This window comes from Thermobia domestica, chromosome 12 (assembly GCF_964235325.1).
Source record: "Thermobia domestica chromosome 12, izTheDome1.hap1.1, whole genome shotgun sequence".
In the NCBI taxonomy this organism is placed as follows: Eukaryota; Metazoa; Arthropoda; class Insecta; order Zygentoma; family Lepismatidae; genus Thermobia; species Thermobia domestica.
Window position 1 is genome coordinate 24,351,064 of NC_137465.1, and position 20,254 is coordinate 24,371,317.

Genomic DNA, 20,254 nt, shown 5'->3' on the forward strand with positions numbered 1-20,254 from the left:
TAATTGCATTAATGGCAGATTGTATTGTTTTACTTCAAATATGTCTTTATTAATTCATAAATATCTTTAAAATGACTGCATAGTAACAAGGTATATTGACGTTAAATACGACTCAGTATACGACATTACCATGTACTACATCGTATTTAAATTACTAGATTTTTTGAATGACAGACCAGAACGTTTTGCTGTATTACTAAAAGACTAATTATTTTGAATATTTATTCAAACAATAACTACTAATGGATACGCATTATATTTTCTTTTACATAACTTTATATTTCATTTATTTTGCTGTTTATATTAACTTGTTATTGTAGACATTTCTTTTGTTAGAGAAATTTGATAAGATAAATATAATTGCATAAACAAAGTTAAATTGAAATTATATATTTATACCTTACATATTGAATAAGTATTGGTTTGATTTATGAGTTGATGATGAAGAGTTGAACAAACACACTGTGTATTTTATATTTGTATATTAGTAAGCATAACATTAAGGATAACTTCCTACCAATATGGACTAATTTTCTTGTACTGAAGAACACTGTATCCTTATTGAACAGAAGTTTTTTTCACATACATGAAGTTTAAAGAATCATAAGGAATATTTGCAAGTAATTGGTAAAAGAAACTAAAACCATGAGACCTGACTTTATTATGTGGAGATATATCACGAGAATATGAGAGATAAGAAAATAGCAATTTTACTTATGAAGATTTTTTATGTATTTTTGTTTAATAGTGTAGCGGTGTATGGTTTTAAGATTTTTATTTTGGTGACGGAAACTATGATTTATTGGAATTAAAGTTAAAGAGATTAAATTGAAGTGATAATGTAATGTTATATCATATGAACACGTGCATTTGTTTGTTTACGTAAATGGTTGTATTTATGTTGTGTTGTCACTGAAATAATTTCGAGACGCTAGATCGTCAGTTTGTTTGTTTTGTTTTGTTTTGTAAAGATGTAAATGAAATCTGTAATGTCGTCAATGTGCAACCTAGTCTGTTAACATTGACACAATTTGAATGTGGCAGAACTTTAAGATCTGCAGCGATTGTTAGGAATTGTTGGGAATTTGGTTACGATGTAATACGGGTTGAAACCAATGTTTCAGCAATAGCTGAGGTAAACACAAATGATCGACGTAGCGAATTCCAGTGTCTGGAATTGAGAACAAAACCCTCTTGTTGGAGAGGATCTGGAGCAGAATTGGAAGAGACGAATCAGAAGGAGATTAGAAGAGAATTAGCAGCCGAGCAGTGGTCTGTGATCCACTACGACCACAAGTAGATCAAGGGTGATCTAATTTCTTCCAACGTCGAACTATAGTCCACTAGTAATGGTTGGCTTTTAGTTGGCATTAAGTTGGAGACTACATACATCCAACAATACTGTCCAGGAGATCCAGAGCTGAGGAGTACAAACCATCCGTCCAGACCCTCATCATATAAAGCAGGTATGTGTGCCTCAGCTATGTGCGTGTTGATCGTGATACAATGTCTAGCCGTTTACGATTTGTGATCTGATTTGTTATGCTACATTCACACCAAAAATACACACAGACATCATGACATTATTTAGACCAATACATTTATTAAACGAATCATATAGTTTAGTATCATTTCCTCTCACTTAACGTTAACCTACTCATTTTGGATAATGAGTAGTAGCAACTTCTGAACGTCACACTTTGTTCATCCCATTGCTTTTAGGGTAAGACGTTAGGAGGTTGTTATGGTGGAGATACTTCTTGGTTCAATCCCCGGTGCGTTTCTAAGGCATTTAAGTACAATAACCCATTCTTGTTATGGTAGCGATACTCTTGGTTCGAGTCCCAGCGCGGATAAATAAATTTAAGTAAATAGTAGTATGGTAAAGAACTGTCAAGTTCAATCCTATGTTCACCATTGGTACGATGCGAATTTTTGGTTCGAATCCCGACAGGCTTAAAAACGACTCACATAGTGTTTTAGTTAACAGATTAACCCTCACCCACCCTCCCTCACTACGTTATTAAGTTAAGTTTAAATTATTATAAGTGTTAAATATATTGTTAGATGACTTAAAGCACAGTGTTAACGAGGGCACAGAAAGCAATTTAAGGCATTCGAATAGAATTTAACGATTTGTTTAGTGTGAGGACACCTGAAAGACGAGGACAGATAAGTAGTCAGGAAACAGCCGTCGAGCCCGCAAGTCCAAAAATAGTAATAGGTAAAGACTCAGTATTTAATTTCCTGAATAGCCCGGTGGTGAAGTCTTTTTCGGAGGACTATCCATCACTTTTAAATATAGACGAAAACTTGATTAATAAAGACAAGAATACCGAGAACGTAAACATGGCTTCGAATGTTACATTCTATGCCAATGTCAATAAGCTGCCGAAATTTGATTTAAAAAATGACGGGGATATTGTTTCTTTTTTCGATGAATTCGACGACGCATGTCAGATGGCAGGCGTCGCCGAAAACAAGAAAAAAGAATTACTTCCGAATATATTCAAAGGAGTTGGGAGACAGTGGATAAAACTGTTTCTTAAGCGTAAAAATGTAGCCGAAATTTCGTACGAAGATTTACAGGCTGAAATAGTAGAAGAATTTACAAGATCAAATGTAACGCTTGATATAGAAGATAGAATACGAGAATGGTTGCAACAAGAAGACGAAGCAATCATAAATGATATGCTAGTCTTATGAGAGAGGTTAGACTCGAATATGTCGGACAAAAAAAAATTGGTATAATAGTGAGTGGTCTTTAGCCTTACTATATGGAAAATTTAGGGACTGTGGCCTACTCAAGCTTACATAAGTTTGTTGACGATTTACAGAAGATAGAACGTAATAAGTGTAAAATTGAGAAAGGGGTGAAACGTGAAACGGGTAAAGTCACGATAAAAGACTTAGTAAAGAAAATTCGTGAGCAAGTTGAAGACGATGAGAGCGATTCAGAATTAGACCGTGTAGTTGTTCGAAAGAGTAAAGTCGAAAACAAAATAAAGCAAGAACCGCAGAGTTTGACGCAGCTTGCCGAATTACAGAAGAAAATCGATCAACTCCAAATTGCATTATCAGCGAAAACCCAGGATAATGGAAAAACGTGAAAATAGGAACAGTAAGCAAACAAAAAATCAAAATTTTAGAAATAACAAGACAATATAGAGAGAACAATTACCGAAATAATAACAATAGGTTTTGGAACAACAATGGCAACGGAAGAGGCCAAAATAATTTTCGAGGCAATAGAGGCAGCAATGGATTTTCTAATAGGCGAGGAAATCGGAATGGATATTGGCGAGGTAACAGAGGTCGAGGTCAGCAAGGAAACTGGCAGAGAGATAATCATTGTCACCATACGTGCTGTCATTAAAGTCAGAACTCACAAGAACAGAACCCGCAAAGATTCGTGCAAGTAGTACCTGCACAGGTGAATGGTACAACGTATTATCAACCGATGGTTACACATAATTTAAACTAGCTAGGACTGTAAATGAAGGAGGCACATTTACAGGGAATAGAAATTGCAGAATACGTGAAGTAATAGCCTCTCTAGATTAGGTTAGGTTAGGTTAGGTTAAGGTTAAGGTTAGGTTAGGGTTAGGTTTAGGTTAGCGTTAGGTCAGGTTTTGTTAGACTAGGTTAGGTTAGGTTATGGTTAGGTTGGGTTAGGTTAGGGTTAGGTTAGGTTAGGTTAGATTTTTTATTTTTTACTATTTTTAAACTACCCTGGTAATTGTTCGATTATTGCCACTACAATGTAATATCTGGTGGTTTATAAGAGATTGTTCTTTTCTATTTATATCGTAATGTTATATTTTGTTAGGTTAGTGGTTGTATTTTAGTGTACCTCTTTTTTCTCTATTTTCAATAGAAAATCCAAGAATTTTTTTGTCGCTACTAGTCCATGGTGGACATCTCGAACCCACAGTATATCATACTCACATAAAGGCATCTAAAAAGAAATAAATATAAAATAAGCATTCAGAACTTACTTTGCTTTTACCCAAGATAAGAACCCAATCCTTGTTAAATACAAACGAAGCAAATCTAACATCAGGATATATACTTGTAGGAAATATATCACATGGAAGTCCAAGAAGGGGTACGTTGAGGCCACTCTTTTTAAATAATTTCGAACTTGCATTAATAATAATGCACATTAATGATGTTGATTTTTCATAGTAATAATAGTCAATAAATAAAATTCCCGATGTTTTAATGAAGACTTACGACAGGTATTCTTTCAAGAAATACGAACAACTGGGTTCAATAAGCCCCTCCTTGCACTTCGTAAGGTTACATTACTTAATATTGCATAGCCTTAAACCTTAAAATGAGAAACGTACCTAAGTACTTGAATTTCTCGTAGTCGATAACTTTCTGTGGCAGTAATATTAGGCGTGTTGTTAGATATGTACCTTGAAAAGAGGGAAAATAATTAAGTAAGAAATGAATACTAGAAACAGCATGCATTTGACTTCTAAATATATAATGATTTGGGAGATGATAATTAGGTTTGTTAATATGTAATGATTAACGATTAATAGAAAGTACAAAAGATTTGATCTACACAAAGCTCGACCTAGGGAAAGCTTACTTCCAAATTAAATTAGCGTTTAAGGGTAAAGGTTGTCCTTTAGTTACGTGGAAGGAGGGTTACTGGAATAAGATATTTGGGAAATTTTCTTATACTTTGATGATATATTATCGCTAATGGAGATAGGACAATGAATACAAGAATATTTCAGTTGGATCTTGGAGCAACTATTAAAATATTAATTCTTAGTTATTCAACATCTTTTCTCGTGACAAGCTGTGAAGAATTTATCTGGAATAATGAAAATTTTTGAATAATCTGGTGAAAGTGGCAAATAAAGAATAAAATTGATTTAACCCTTTTACGCTTTCAACTTTTTGAGGTAAATTTTAGACTTTCACTCAAACAGCTATGGCCTCCTTAGGATCATGATTCATCTTCATTTTTGAGAATTGAACATACATTCCAACTTCACCACTCGCATATACATATTATGCACTAGAAACGGGAAAATTGCATAAAACTGGGAGATGTCTTAAAAAAACGTTTTTCCGAAATTTTCCCCCAGCCTTGTTTTTTCCCCTCTTGCCCAAGCCTGTTTTCATGTAGGGACCTTTTTTTAATAATAATACGTTGCTGTGTGCATAATAGGTGTCCAGAATTTTGATCTTTTCTCTTGAAAATTAAAATTTTGAAAATTTTTTGAAAATCTAAAATTGTCCCATTTTTTGAATATATAAAAATATTTCAGGAATATACTGTATCTTTACTATTTGACCTAGAGTCGTGGTTCAAATTCCGTTTTCTCAGTATAACGAGCCTATTCCAACGATGACATTTACATTTGCGTAACATACACTTGAACCGGAAAATTCGGGGAAAACCTGGAATACTTTTAGAAAATTTCTTCAGATCATTTTGCTCCTCTGGCTGGTTCCTGGTTTCACGTAGGGATTTGATTTTTTTAAGAAAAGAATACTTTGTTATGTACATAATATGTGCGCAAAATTTCATCCTTGTATCTTGAAAGCAAATTGCGAATAAATTGTTGAAATTGTGAATTTAGGCCTTCTATACATGTATATAAACATATAATATACCTATAAAAATTTATTGCATTATTACTAACTTGCCTAGTCATGCTGCGAACGTCACTTTCTTCAATATAACTAGCCTCTTCCAACGGTACCACTCACATGTTCGTATCATAAATTTGAAACGGAAAAGTCGGGAAACACCGTATTTAAAAAGTAACTCCCTCGGAATTCGAAGGCCCCTTGAGCCCGGTCCTGTTTTCGATTACGGATCTCATAAAAATTGCGAAATATCCAAAGGAACACACAACCATATGAATAGCTTCAATCTGATATCTGAAAAATTTTTCAATTCTCAGTAATAAAAAAGTCACGGCCCTCCGCCCCCACTTGCGTCGGCAAGTTGACCATCCGATTTCAAAACGCATCGACCTGTTCTTTAGCCCATCATTGAGTTGTGAAATAAAATAGCCTTAAATATCTGTTACAGAACTTACATAAGCGGTCAAAGACCATACTACGCTATAGTAACAAAAGTTACGACTCTGAAAGGCTTAAGGGTAAATCGTATATTGATTTTTCAATGTTAATATCCACTAAAATTGAGTAATATCACTTTTAATGGACAAATCGCAATTCTGTTAACATATCAATGAAAACGACATTTCGAACTATCCCTATGATTTAAGTAGAATTCATTTTACTAATATTAATAATGTATTCATCAACATTAAACCAATTTAAAAGAAACATTTTATATTTTGCTTGATTTGTAGTTTGTAAAATTAAGTCTAAATGTCAATTATATTGTTCTTATCAAATAAGTTTGATTATCTTTCCGCAGAATTGTTCTCAGATACTTTTTTCTTTTTGCATTTTTCGGTGCATTCTTATGCATTTGTGCTGTTTTAAGAGTCTCAGAGCCTTTCCAAAATCACTACGTCTGTATGTATTCGAAATTATGGTTGCCATTACCAAATAATCATGTTCTTTGACCAAAAGCGAGTGAAATAGTCAAAATTTACGACACATTTGTACTTTCCTGTGACATATGCTACATGTTATAGTGAATTAGACATAATGTAGAATTAACTCAAAAAAATCACATTTTTTAATAAGGTGAAATAAATTCGTAAAGTTCATTATACAACTAGTATTCATTATTGATCACCAGAAATGAAACACGTAAACTGTTTGTGTCAATTAAGATTGACACTATATAAAACACTTATCATATCATTAGCTGTCCGAAACTCTTTTTCATAAACCTTTCATTTACGGCTTGTCAGTACACTGCCAGAATAGTAAATCCGTTCTTTCCCGCGTGTCACTGTACTGACACAGGCGAAAGGTCTACTTTGACCAGCGAGCACACCGGTTGAGAACCAACGTTTTTGGTTCCTTTCACTATGGACTATCTCTTCATACAATAAGGCACATCATTTAAAAAAAATATGTGTGCTCGCGGGTCAAAGTAAACCTTTCGCCTCTGTCAGTACAGTGACACGCGGGAAAGAACGGATTTACTATTCTGGCAGTGTAGTGACAGCCGTAAAATAAAGGTGAAACAATATAGGAGAGCATTCTCATTGAGAAACAATGGAGTGAGTATGGGATCATATCTCGTTCGAATCGTTATCTATAAATATTAAAAACACACTTCTATTTATTACGATAGATATAAAGACATTGTCATTGTGCCCTAATGATAAAGATTAGGAAATATACCAGTTATTTTGTGCCCATGGTGCGAATTACCGGATGATAAGGGGGATTATCCTACCCAATCACTTTGTTCCCCTAAAAAAATTAAGTATCCCCATCGAGGGTGCTTGCTTTCCCCCAAACTATGATTAGTATAACGACAAATATCAGTAATTCCTTTTAAGGTTAACTTGAAATCTGTATTTAGAAGTGAGTGACGTAAAATGTTTAGTTTTGACTATTTCTAATGTCCACACTATTTTCACTGTTGTTTAGTTTAACTATATTATCATTTCTACAGTTGTTACTGGCAACCTTATCCTCGTACCGTTTAGAACGTCGTCGTTCGTGAATTCAAATGTAATGATTGCGTTTTACAAAGTCACATATGGATCTATAAATGCTCTCAGCTGTTAGCGAATAAACAAACAAATAATTTTTTTCACCATACTTGGTGAAGGTCAGATATATCATATTCACCATTTTCACTTTTATCGATTATCATCTTGTTTTAGTTCACTTTCCACTGTATTCTTTGTGATCGCCTGATCTTCATTCCCTAAATGTTTCCGTCAACGCAACTCAAAAATTGCATTTAATTTAAAATAAATGGCATGGTATTTGTAATTGCGTTGCAAAACACAAATTTTACGGACACCGATATGAAATGTACTCGTATATCTGAAGTATCTTGTTCAAACAATTCGAAGTGATATGTCTGTACCCCTTTTTTCTTCGATGAGATTGTCCAGTAAGGCGTGCTATACACTATACGATAGATCCTAGGAAATCTCTTACGATTTGTCCTAGAGTCAAAATCTCAACGTGTATGGCGTCAGATCGCATGTCATTTCCCATGTTCTGAACGATCCTATGAGATTTCTCGTGTTTAGAGCACGCTCTATTTCGGCAAGAAAATTCGTAAGATTTCGATTTAAGCGACACCAGATGAGAGAAAGTGAAAACAAATTTATTTACTCCCTGGCAGCCGCCATATTTGATTACGACACGAATTAGTGGCCAATTAGTCCTGGTTTCGAGTTCAAATGGAGGACAATTTCTCCCGAATGTAACTCGAAAAGCAGTTTTTATTCCGCTTTAAGCTTATGTGACCCCTTCCAGCATGACCGGGTTGTTGCATAATAACATCAAGACGAAAAAACTTATTTCTGTCCATATATGATATGAATATGTAGAGCAAATTATTTAAGCCAAAAGAACCTGGTTTAAGCAAAAAAACCTTGTTTAAACCAAAAAACTCGTTTTTTGTTTTTTCAATAAAAAACGTGGTTTTTGCCAACCCTATATATATATATATATATATATATATATATATATATATATATATATATAGATAGATAGATATAGATAGATAGATAGATAGATAGATAAGGTGTGATAGTGTAAATAAAAGTAATACTCTCATTTGTTCTACAGTGTTCATTTTCTTAATGTATACCGACTAACTGCGTTCTGATTTATATAGTGCCTCAAACTTTTATGTTAAGTACGAAAAGCCTTTGCTCAAATGTGTGCTAGCTGCTCACTACAAACTAACTTTGCATCTTTTCCTTCATAAGAGTATGGCGAAGTTATTCGACCCTTAGGTCCGCTCGGGGTGGGATTGGTTATCTATAAGAAAGAGTCACTTGAGCGTTGCTGTGCGCGTAAGGTTTCCCTTGACCTTAGCGTCTGCTGAAGGATACCAACTGGTAATATTAATGTTAAATCTCTTTTAATACAAAAGCAGTTTCTCCGTGTCTACATCTAACTTTCAATATCTATCAATATTGTTTGAAGCAGAATTGAGGCTAAAATACGGATTGTGTGCAAAGGCATGTTAATAAGTTCCACTTTCGAAACACACTATGAAACTTAATTAGTCTCTGGATTCATTGTAACTATTTCTTAAGTAAGTACTATTATAATGCATTTCTTTTATTATTTAAGGTTCCGCAACCGAATCTGTGGTACTACGATTATTTACATTTTCTTCGGGACCACATTGTTCCCAGGAGGAGCATTTCAAATTTAAAGCCTCATTCCCAGAGCTTCGATTTTGAGGCTGTGACAAACTGCCAGCCAGTTTTAGGAGATTTGTCACAGGATTTGCAGAGTGACGATGTAGGGACAACTTACCGCCTGAGGTAGAAGAGTACGATATCTATGGCTCTGAGGTAAATGCTTGTATAAATTGTTTTTAGTTTAACGGCAACGTCAGTAGCTAAATGTCTTTGTAGCTGCTTATGATTTTAAAGCATAGTGCTTTATTTAAGAATTAAATGCTTAAATTTGCATTGAAATAAAATTTTGGATTATTTTTTATGGGTGTTAGGCAGGGGCGGATCCAGGACCGACTTCTGGGAGAGGCGATGGGTTGTCATACTGCTACTTTTAAGGGCTCCAAACTTTGAGATGGGTTATATATATATATATATATATATATATATATATATATATATATATATATATATATATATATATAATAAGAAAGTTTCAATCAAGATTTTTGTTGTTGTTGTTGTGAAGTTTAGCTTTAATTTGTTTATTACCATGTAAGTGTATAGCCTAAAACTTAGATACGAAATTTTGAGCAAGAAAAGGAGAACCCGGTTTGTGCGACTATTTGCTATAACGACCGTAACTTTGTGGTTCCTTCGGAGTCGTTATTACGGGTTACGGGTTTCGACTGTATTTCTAAATTGATAATGTCTTTTACTTAAGAATGCGTGATAACTGAACAGAGTCCAGGATTTCAACCTTTATATATATATATATAATTGCTTTTTTTATAAATTCTTGATTTTCATCGTTGAATAACTACGTTTTCTTGAAATGTATTTTTACTAAAATCTGAAAGAAATGCATCAACAATAATAGTATTGTTTACAAATACGAATTATTTCACGATATAACTAAAATTTAATTCTTAACATGTATATTCAATGCTTTACTACTTTGGTGATGCTTAAGCATATTCACTCACGTCCTTATTTGCTTAAATATTTCAGTATATGCAATTTAAATCTACATCAGTTCGTTATGCAGTTTACAATATGAGAATTGGGGCCGATACTTATTACGCACTGCATTTTGTGATTGCAAATTTAATTTAATTACAGTTGTTCATTGAGTAGAACGGTGGCCATTCTTAAATACGTAAATAGCATATATTGTTATTAAAATTTATATTATCTTTCTATTTATATAATTTTCTAACCTTAGATCTGGAAACTACAAAAACATTTACTGGAAATAATTCAGGGACATTGACTTCAATATTTTTGTATGAGTCCTGTGGTAGCAGTTTGAGTTTGTCTTAATAGTTCTGCCCTAGCGTAGACTGTATATGAATGAACCGTTTCTTCAAACGGTTGTGTGAACTGTATTACCTTCCCTATTGATGGCATGACTTCCGCACACACGAGGATGTATGTCTGCCTCCATGGAGACCCTTCTTTGTGTGTAAAATGATGAAACCATGTTTAATCCATAGTAATGATGAAACGCCAGATCCCACTACTAGAAGTAGTCCAAAGCAGTCATAAATTTTGATATTTTGGGTGTCAACATGTTTCGTAGAATTGATGTTACAGCCAGAAAACTAGGCGTTGTCACTATGTTGGACCAAGTCGAATACCGAGCTCTGATTAGATCCCTCCCTTTCAAGGAAAATTGGTAATAAACGAGTATGATACAATAGCAGCTATGTATTAGGAGAAAAGCACTAACACTGCAAGGGAATTAAATTGTGATCGCAGAAAACTACAGAATGACTTTAAACAAAATTGTCAGTCAACGTCTAGAGACTCAAGCGTAGTAGTGGCGAAAGTTAAGCAGGTAGTGTTTAAAGATAGACGCGTGACTTAATTGTTTTGCTAGGAAGGTGAATACTGAAACGTATGACAAAACTTGATGGAATTTGAAGGCAGTGCTCCAAGTTTCCTTTAAATGCTGCTAGCGAATGAGAGGGCTACAATGTTGCCACGTTTATTCACATTGACTGCGTGTTTCATCATTTAGTATTATTTGTATACCAGTACTTAAAAAATAAAGGATGTCAGTGTTTTTGTTGAATCGGTAATGTCAATATCATTCGGATAGGCGAGTACAAATCCCGGAGATGCTACTCTCGCGGTTATTCTTTAATGACAATTCCTCAGTCTCACCAGACAATGACGGAATGAATCCTAGGAAAGCATTTGCTGCATCATTTCTCATATCTGTCTTAAGTCACATACATAATTCAGTAGATGAACTTTATATCCCAACAGATATGTTATTGTTTATGATCAGTGGTCTATGTATAGTCCTTATATTCATTTCAGTTGGAAAAAAGAAAATTAACCTGCAACGTGGTTCTGTTCCTTTAGTTTAACACTTTCCGGCTTTTGTTTATCTTATAAATCGCAGTGCGGAATTGCTCTTGTTAACAACGGCTCTGGGAGAGCAAATAAGATTCTAGCAAAAACAAATGCTCATGCTGCGTTAACTCCGTTAGGTTCTTTACTAGACCCCTCTATGACCATTCATGGTGTAGAAATGAATCCAAAATTTCACTTTTGTTTGTGGTCTCTGTGAATCAGTGTGAAAAAGCTCAACCCACCTGGGCCCATGTGGTTTTTTTTCGGGTTTAATCTTTTTTTTTTCGAAATATTTCAATCATTGGGGTAAAAATGTTAAAATGTGATTTATAGTTGTGGTTTGTATTTAAAGATTGTCATTGTTATAACTTGAAACAACTTTCTACTCACAGCTGTTTAAAAAAAGGCACCATTTTGAAATTTTACATTGGAACGATTATCGAAGTTTCGAGCATTATCGAAGTTTAGGGTATTATCGACATTTCGAGTATTATCGAAGTTTCGGGTATTATCGAAATTTCGAGTATTATCGAAGTTTCGGGTATTTTCGAAGGTTCGAGTATTATCAAAAGTATCTTGCAGCCAATGAATCCTTCTTGCAGCCAAACTAGTCAGACAACTTTTATCATCTGATTAGTTATTGCAAAGTTGTATTTGTGAAGAGAAAAGAAAGCATGCAGAAAGGGACTGCTTTTTCGACACACACACACAGGAAATTTAATTTCTTCTTGAATTCTAACTCTTGTTTGTTATTTGCTGACCATCTATCATGTCAGTGTTGCCAGACATATGGTCTTAAACGTAAAATACGATAATTTGCTCTTCGTACGATATAGTACACGGTCCAACACCTCAACCATATTAATCATGTGCAGTGTTGCTAAAATTTTGTGGGAAAATTATATTTTTAAGTCAAATGTTTTATCTTCCATCATGTTTTCTCTCTCTCAATGGCCTCTAGTTCACGCATTGCCGCAATCAGATATGATGATGCTTTGGGCGCAAACTCCTCATTTCGCCTATCTGTAAAATAAATGTTAATCAAATCAGTGGCGATATCAGGGGGTTGTTTAGGAGTGATATTCCCCCACAAATAAATATTCCCCCACAAACATATCTCTGATTGTGTTCATCGTGGGTTACCAATATTTTTGCTACTTTCACCCTCTATGTATTCAAAATCTCCCGAGGTATGATTACCATAATTTCTGGACACCAATCCCAGACATTTTTTTAAAGAATGGCGTGTGTTTATTGAGAAGTTAAAAGAAAGTCTAACTCAGCGTTTCCCAACCTTTTTCAACTTGCGGCACACTATGGGTGTAACTTGAAATCTCGCGGCACACTCATAAATTTTATTATTTTTAAATATAAAATACCATGGTATCTTTTTCTGTGATTACTGATATCCTTACAGAGAAGAAAGCTCCATCACTGGTTTTCCACCATGGTAAATCATTATGCTTATGTTTCATTCTAATTTATAAATAGAAAACAATTGCAATGAAATATTGGACTTAGGTTTTTAAAAATACGCTTTCGTTTTCAAAAACTGCATCCAAACTTTCACTAACGAGGAAGATCACTAAATAACGAACGAACGAACAAATCTCTTTTACTTTTAGGACACAAATGTAGGCAACTCGTATGCATGTTTGTTTTGTCGAAAGGATTGAATATTTTAAAATTTGAATTACGAAATAGTCTGCAACAATAAAGAAGCAATAATGGTCATAACGTCATAACAATGATAACAAATACCTTTTTCAATATTAAAAATGTACAGAAAAGTAACACGGTATGAAACTTAAAATTGTAGAGTCATATTAGAGGTTCATAGTAATGTGAAATACGAATATAAATTTTTCTTTATGTCCTACAATTTAATTGCTATAGAGTTAATAATTTTGTTTTGATCAATTCGAGAGTCTCGAAAGTTCGATAAAATTAAAATTCTTTATCGACGAAACGGTTTTTAAATTTTATCGAGTTGTTATCGATTACTCGATTATCGGAACAGCCCTATGTTTATGCCGTTTTTCTTTTATTCTTTTTTTCTTTTCTTTTCTTTTGTTTTGTGATTAGGTATAACTTTGTTTCCGTAAATTGCAGTATGGTGTCGAAAATCCGTATTCATGAGCCATAATGGTCAGATTCATGGATCAATATTTTGATGGTGGGCCAAAGTTCGCCATTCCACCCCTGCTCTGTGATCATTAATTCCAAGTTCTGCTTTCGAATCCATTACATTACCTTCTTTTTCAATGAAACATATTTCTTTCCAGTTTTTTTATTATCCTTCTGTGGAACATTTTAATTACATTTATATTTGCTAAAGCAAAGCTACCAATATATGAAAATTATTGTAAGGCGAAAGGGGAATTCCCGTTTTGCCTTACGATAACAAGTCATTAAGTACCAATTTTTGGTTGACGTTTCCTGTGATAAGAATAATAAAGCAAAACGGGAAAAGGCGAACAGTGAAGACACGATTGGGATCATTTCATCAACTACTTGTATCGCCTGGATTTTTTTTTTGTACTTACGTATCTAGTTGTGTGATGTTTTTATCTATCTACATACATACAAAATACACACACACGTTATATATATATATATATATATATATATATATATATATATATATATATATATATATATATATATACAGTGGCGAATCTAAGGGGGGCTATAGGGGCTATAGCCCCCGCCCCTTGACGGTGAGGTATACACTGGATAAAATGGGCTTCAATCCTGCTTTACACTAGATAAAACGGCAAAATATGGTTTAGCTCCCCCTTGATCATATCCTGGATCCGCCCCTATATATATATATATATATATATATATATATATATATATAATGTGTCTGTGTATTTTGTATGTTTATTAATAATAAGTAAACTTAAATTCAAAATTTTCCGTTACATTTCACAATTTTTTTTTACTGTAAAACAATCAAAATTAAACTCTTCTTTATGTGGTCACATACAGAATAAAATTACAAAAATTTACAGTTATTACTGGAAATTGATGCTCTTACCCATTTCGAACATTTCTTTAAACACACAGTTTCAAACATATTAAAATTTGATTTCTTACAGATAGTATGGAACGTAAATATTGTAAATTTACAGAACTGTTCTCAAAGTGGATTTGTGTACAGCCAAAGGCAGTTTTGTAAGTTAAACAAAAAGTCCAAAATAAGCCTCTTGAAAACAGCTTTTACTTGTAAAAGAATAGAGAATGAGCACTTTTGGTTGTTGCAATAGTCTGTGTAAGCAGCTTGATAAAAATTCAATGTAGCATAACAACAGCTGTTTCTCTTATTTGCCAAAAAGAAAAAAAAGAAAGAAAGAAAGAAAAGAAAAAGAAAAAAGCTTGATAAGGTGAATGTAAGGGCGAGGAAATCTCTAGCGACGGCTCTGTTTTTCATCCTCCTTCTAAACATTTGTCTAGTTTATAATTAGATTGTGATATTCCTAATTGTTGTAAAAAAATATATATATATATAGAAAATTTTTCGAACTTTTAACATTCCCCTTTACCGGACGCAAATTCTTATTAATTAATACACTGAGAAAAGTCCGTTGTTCGGACAGCGGTATATTGTACAAATATACGGAATCATTATGTTTACTACATAAATCTGCAAGTAGCACACGTTATCCATATGCTACAGACTTTCCTCACTTAGATGTTACATCATGCCGTTTCATGGTGTATGACATCTAACGTCTTCCATATATCACATACGTATAGGTATGTTACATACGCCGGCTGTATTTTACATCCGTATATCTGCATGTGAGATCCTGACCACTTATATACAGTTCTTTCGTTCGTACAGAAAGTACGTTTATTCGAAACATTTATACATAAAGTATGTTTTAGTTATACTTTTTTTTAGTTGTACCTTAAGTCCAAAAACTACACGATTTATACATGTAACCTACGTTTTTATGTACGCCACACACATTTTTTTCTCAGTGTATAATTTCGCAATACGCCCTATGTCCACCTCTCATGTTAGTGTATAAGATATAAGAAATTTACAGCATTCAATGTAAGGTCTACTGAAAACCTTTTGACACAGTAAGCAGACACTTTGGATTGATGTAAACCAACTTTTAAATTAAAAAATGATTGATTCTAATGACTGGACCAAACCACATGTTCAAATTAAATACAACAAATTTGGTGTTAAAAAAAATTAATTTAGTTAATTATAAACAAATTAATTTAAGCTGTTTGCCAATGTAATGACTGTTAGTGACTATTCTATGTTTGAACGCATCGTTGGATCACTAACAGTTAATAAAAATATAATGAAACTAATTGTATATCTGAAGTGAAGTGATTCAAATAAAAGCGTATAGATATAATTAAATACTACTAAAATTATTCCTGAAAAATGTCTTAAAATTCAGTTAAATTGGGAATACGACAAGTGTGCTGTCCATCGGCGATTAGGGGCGTGGAAGTAATTGCTTCCCCCACTTTTTTGGCTTCACACTATAACCTAATTACATGCCCCCTTTACATTAGTATTGTTTTGTCCCACTTTTTACCGTTCATACCCAATTTCCGTACTTTCCATTACAAGCGAATGGATCTGTGTTTTTGCGCAACTACAATTGATCACGGAAAGTAATATAAATTTAACGCTTTATTAAAATTGTTACAGTTATTTAGTATATTAAATATTGAATTTCTCTAAAAAGATATGTTTACCCGTGTATGTTATATGGGAACAACATATTTATAAAATGTAGTGTTGTACAAATAGAAATGCGCACGAGCCGAGTCGAGACACAAGTTTCCTGAGAAAATTCGAGCCAAGACACAGCTCTTCCAATAGAAAAATATAAGTTTTTCGAGTCAAGACATCACTTTTCCAGCACATTTCCGAGACGAGACAGTCTTAAATCTTGTCTCGTACGCATCCTTAGTTACAAATGATTGGAGCTGTTTCATGAATTTGGCATAGCTCTGATATTTGGCATATTATCACGAAGCTTTACCATAATATAGATCTTAATTTATTTTATTTCGAACTTATAGTAGTCAAATTTGGTCCAAACATTACCTGTTCACAACTCTCTATTATCCAATTCAACTCAGATTAGGTTATTTTCAAACGAAGTTAAACTATCCTGAATTACTAATTTGTTTAAATTTTACTACATGTTGGTACAAACATCAAACTGCTTATTAAAATGAATTGAGAACTACTCAATCTTGGTTCATATTTTGTTGTTCAAATGATTAAACTGTTATCCCATTAAAGACACTTTGAACCAAATCCGTTCGTTCTTTTAAATTTACTTTTTTACTAAATTTGTTTCACAACTTATGAACCAATGATTTGAAGCAATCTAAGTCGGAAGAGTTTCCATACTGGTTCAGAAAATAAAGAGGTTTGTTTTATTTTAAATTTTCATTTCTCTCGGTGTAAAGATCCCGTCGAATTGTATGTTTTTAATACTCATAGTTCTTATATTCATTACATAAGGCATATTTCACTGTAAGAAAGCGTAGTTATAAGGAATTAAGCAGAAAGTAAAAAGAAAAATGTAAACAAACTTGTATGTTATACGAAACTGAAAACTATTAAATATCATTTAATTTCGACGCTCTATTGGTTAAAATACCACTAAAATAACACACTATTAAATAGGAAGTTGCGTCAATTATTATATAAATTATCCTGACAGTGATGGACATGCTACTTATAAACATAGTAAAACGATATAACTTGAGTTGATTTTGAGTTTAACGTCCCTTTCAACAGCGAGGCTATATGAGACGAACCCGGGTCTTCCACGCCAAATACACGTGAAAAAAATAGTGACTTTCTGAACCCATTTTGCTACAAGTTCTTATAACATTTAGAAGGTACTTAAAATAACAAGCAGCAGGTGCTCGAAATAGCAAAAACTTTTCCGCGAATTTCGATACTCAAACGCAATTTTTTGCTCAGTTTTATCAGCCAGATATCGAGATAGTATCTTGTGGAAGGTCGGGATTATTACTTTTTATCTTAAATATACCTAGTAGATACATCTAGCCTCTATGCTGTTGACGATTTCTTCTAAAAATATTGTATGGGTAGTGTGGGACAAAACAAAATATCAGAAAGCTGCACTTGGACATTATTTGGTGAAGGAGAACCAAGTGCCCGAAAGTATGTCTGGAAGTAACATTGCCCTAACCTTCCTTGTTTCCCTTCTCTTGCTTTCTGTCTCTTTTATAAATAGCGTGACACTTTCAGTTTGGCGGGAATTGGTCACACCCTATTAAAAGTCATGTTATACTTCTCTTTTTAATATCAGAACATGAACAATTCTAAAGGTGTGACTTCATCTTTATAACCATCCCGACCACTGGGGGGGGGGGGTGAATAATATGCAAATATTAAATTTAATGTTAAATTCGTAGTCGAAAGACATCATGTTCGATTGGATTGGGTTGGAATTTAGCGACCTCTTAAACAGCTAAGCTATATGAGAAGTGTGATCCAAACTGCATGAGCTCCTGCCGAGAATCGAACAGAATGTCCTGCGCCAGAGAAGCGTACGCTGACCATACAGCCACGGAGGAGCTCTCATCATTTGCGAATTCTGATTAGGAAGTATTGGATTTAAATACCTTTTTCTCTATGTACTGAAAATTAATTATTAATTTTAATTCGGAAATAATATCTCGTTTTGTGCAATAGAAAATATTAATTTAGCAGAAATCATGCATTGTATAGAAAGACTGAAACTAGATGATGATTTCTGGTGAGTCTACCAGCAAATTTCACCAACGATTCGCGAGGACAACACAAGAACAGGTTTTCTCTTCTGAAAACAATAAAACCAGACAGGGCAGAAGGCCTGGAAAGGGCAAGAAACCACACGCTGCTCGAAAACTCTTTCATGAGATCCGTTTTTACGCGCAGTATTTACGCTCGAAATTAAAAGCAGCCAGACTTTTCTAGCGTATAAAAATTCGGTACGTAAACTTACACCAGGTCCCATACACTAACGTATTGACAGTTGCTAACAAGACTAGCGTATAAAATTTTATGGTTGCGACCGAAAAATACGTCAATGTATGGCCGACTTTAGAGTAAAAGCTATGACAGTATTCTTCTTTCGAGGAAAGTCCACGAAATTCACATTCGCGGAATCACCACTTTGGAGAATAACCACTAAGCCTCTATTTTATTTTTATTAGCTTAGTTTGCAAATATGATTTTTTAAAATTTATTTTATTTGATAATTTTTATTTACATATAGGCTACCTAGGTAGTGTGGTCCTAGTTGTACAACAGATTTTGTTTTTAGTTTGGAAAAGACAGTCGACAATTTTATGACGTATTCTTATATTTGAACTTTGATTTTGCTTAGTAATATAATGTCACAAGTTACATACAATGAGCTCAATTACATACAATAATTACAATTTCTTTCAATTCGGATATCAGTCTTTCGACTATGGTAATGACTAAGCCTTTTTCTCGTAACTCTCAATTCATTTTATTTGACCGCGGTGATCCTAGCAGATATCTGCTACCTCCGTAACAGAAAAATATCAGGGTTGCCAGTGTATACAAAGACAAATAAACAACCCCCTGTAACTCTCTCAAATCATATAGAACGCAGTAGTAATTTAGACTCTGATATACACCACCATATTTATATTATAGTTGTGCTGAAGCGTCCTCCACGTTATCAATGATTAATTACTGTTAATAAATTAAAACGAAAAATCAAAATTTTACATATTTTCCCATATCAGCTAATATATCACGAGTTACCCCCCTCAGAACATAATGATCTTGGTATCATGTAATCTACAGATATATACCTTCATATCTATATTATCATCTTGTTGAAGCGGCTTTCAGTTTATCACTAATTAATTAATCAATTAAGACGAATAGTCTAAATTTTACATATTTTCCCATATCAGCTCATATATCACGAGTTACTTCCCTCGAAACATAATCATCTTGATATCATGGAATCTACAGGTATATACCATCATATTTATATTATCGACTTGTTGAAGCGGCTTTCAGTTTATCACTAATTAATTAATCAAATAAAACGAAAAGTCAAAATTTTACATATTTTGCCATATTTCTGGTTAGTTTAAGGCTACCATATTATTATTATTATTATTATTATTATTATTATTATTATTATTATTATTATTAATTATAATAATAATAATAACACGGCAACCACATTTATGCTTTATACAGCTGTATATTATCCTTTATTTTTCCTTATATTATGCTTTATTGTGCTTTTCCCTAAATTATGCCTTAATGTGCTGTTCTTTGAATTGTACTTCATTTTTACCCATTTGTATTACATATTTGTTTTATTTTGCTGGTTTTTATAACATAAGCATTGAAAGTTAATATGAAACCACTCGTGTTTCCCACTAAAAATTACATCAATACAACATAACAAATCATTTTGTGCAGTTTTCCTTAAGCGGTGTTTCGAAGAAGAAATACGCATCTGCACAGTAGACTTCTCACATTTGATTAATTGAGAAGAAAGAGTAGAAAATACTTTACCACCTTCTGCTCTGAAAGGGACGGCAGT

At 33.5% G+C, this 20,254-nt stretch overlaps 1 protein-coding gene across 1 annotated transcript in view; it reads right to left on the bottom strand.

The window, feature by feature from the left end:
- LOC145666366 (uncharacterized) overlaps positions 1-20,254 on the bottom strand; it is a 108,916-nt gene that overhangs the window by 49,660 nt on the left and 39,002 nt on the right. The window contains exon 2 of the mRNA XM_081733535.1: positions 4,353-4,424. The gene's annotated coding sequence lies outside the window, so the exon portion shown is untranslated. The remainder of the gene's footprint in view (positions 1-4,352; positions 4,425-20,254) is intronic.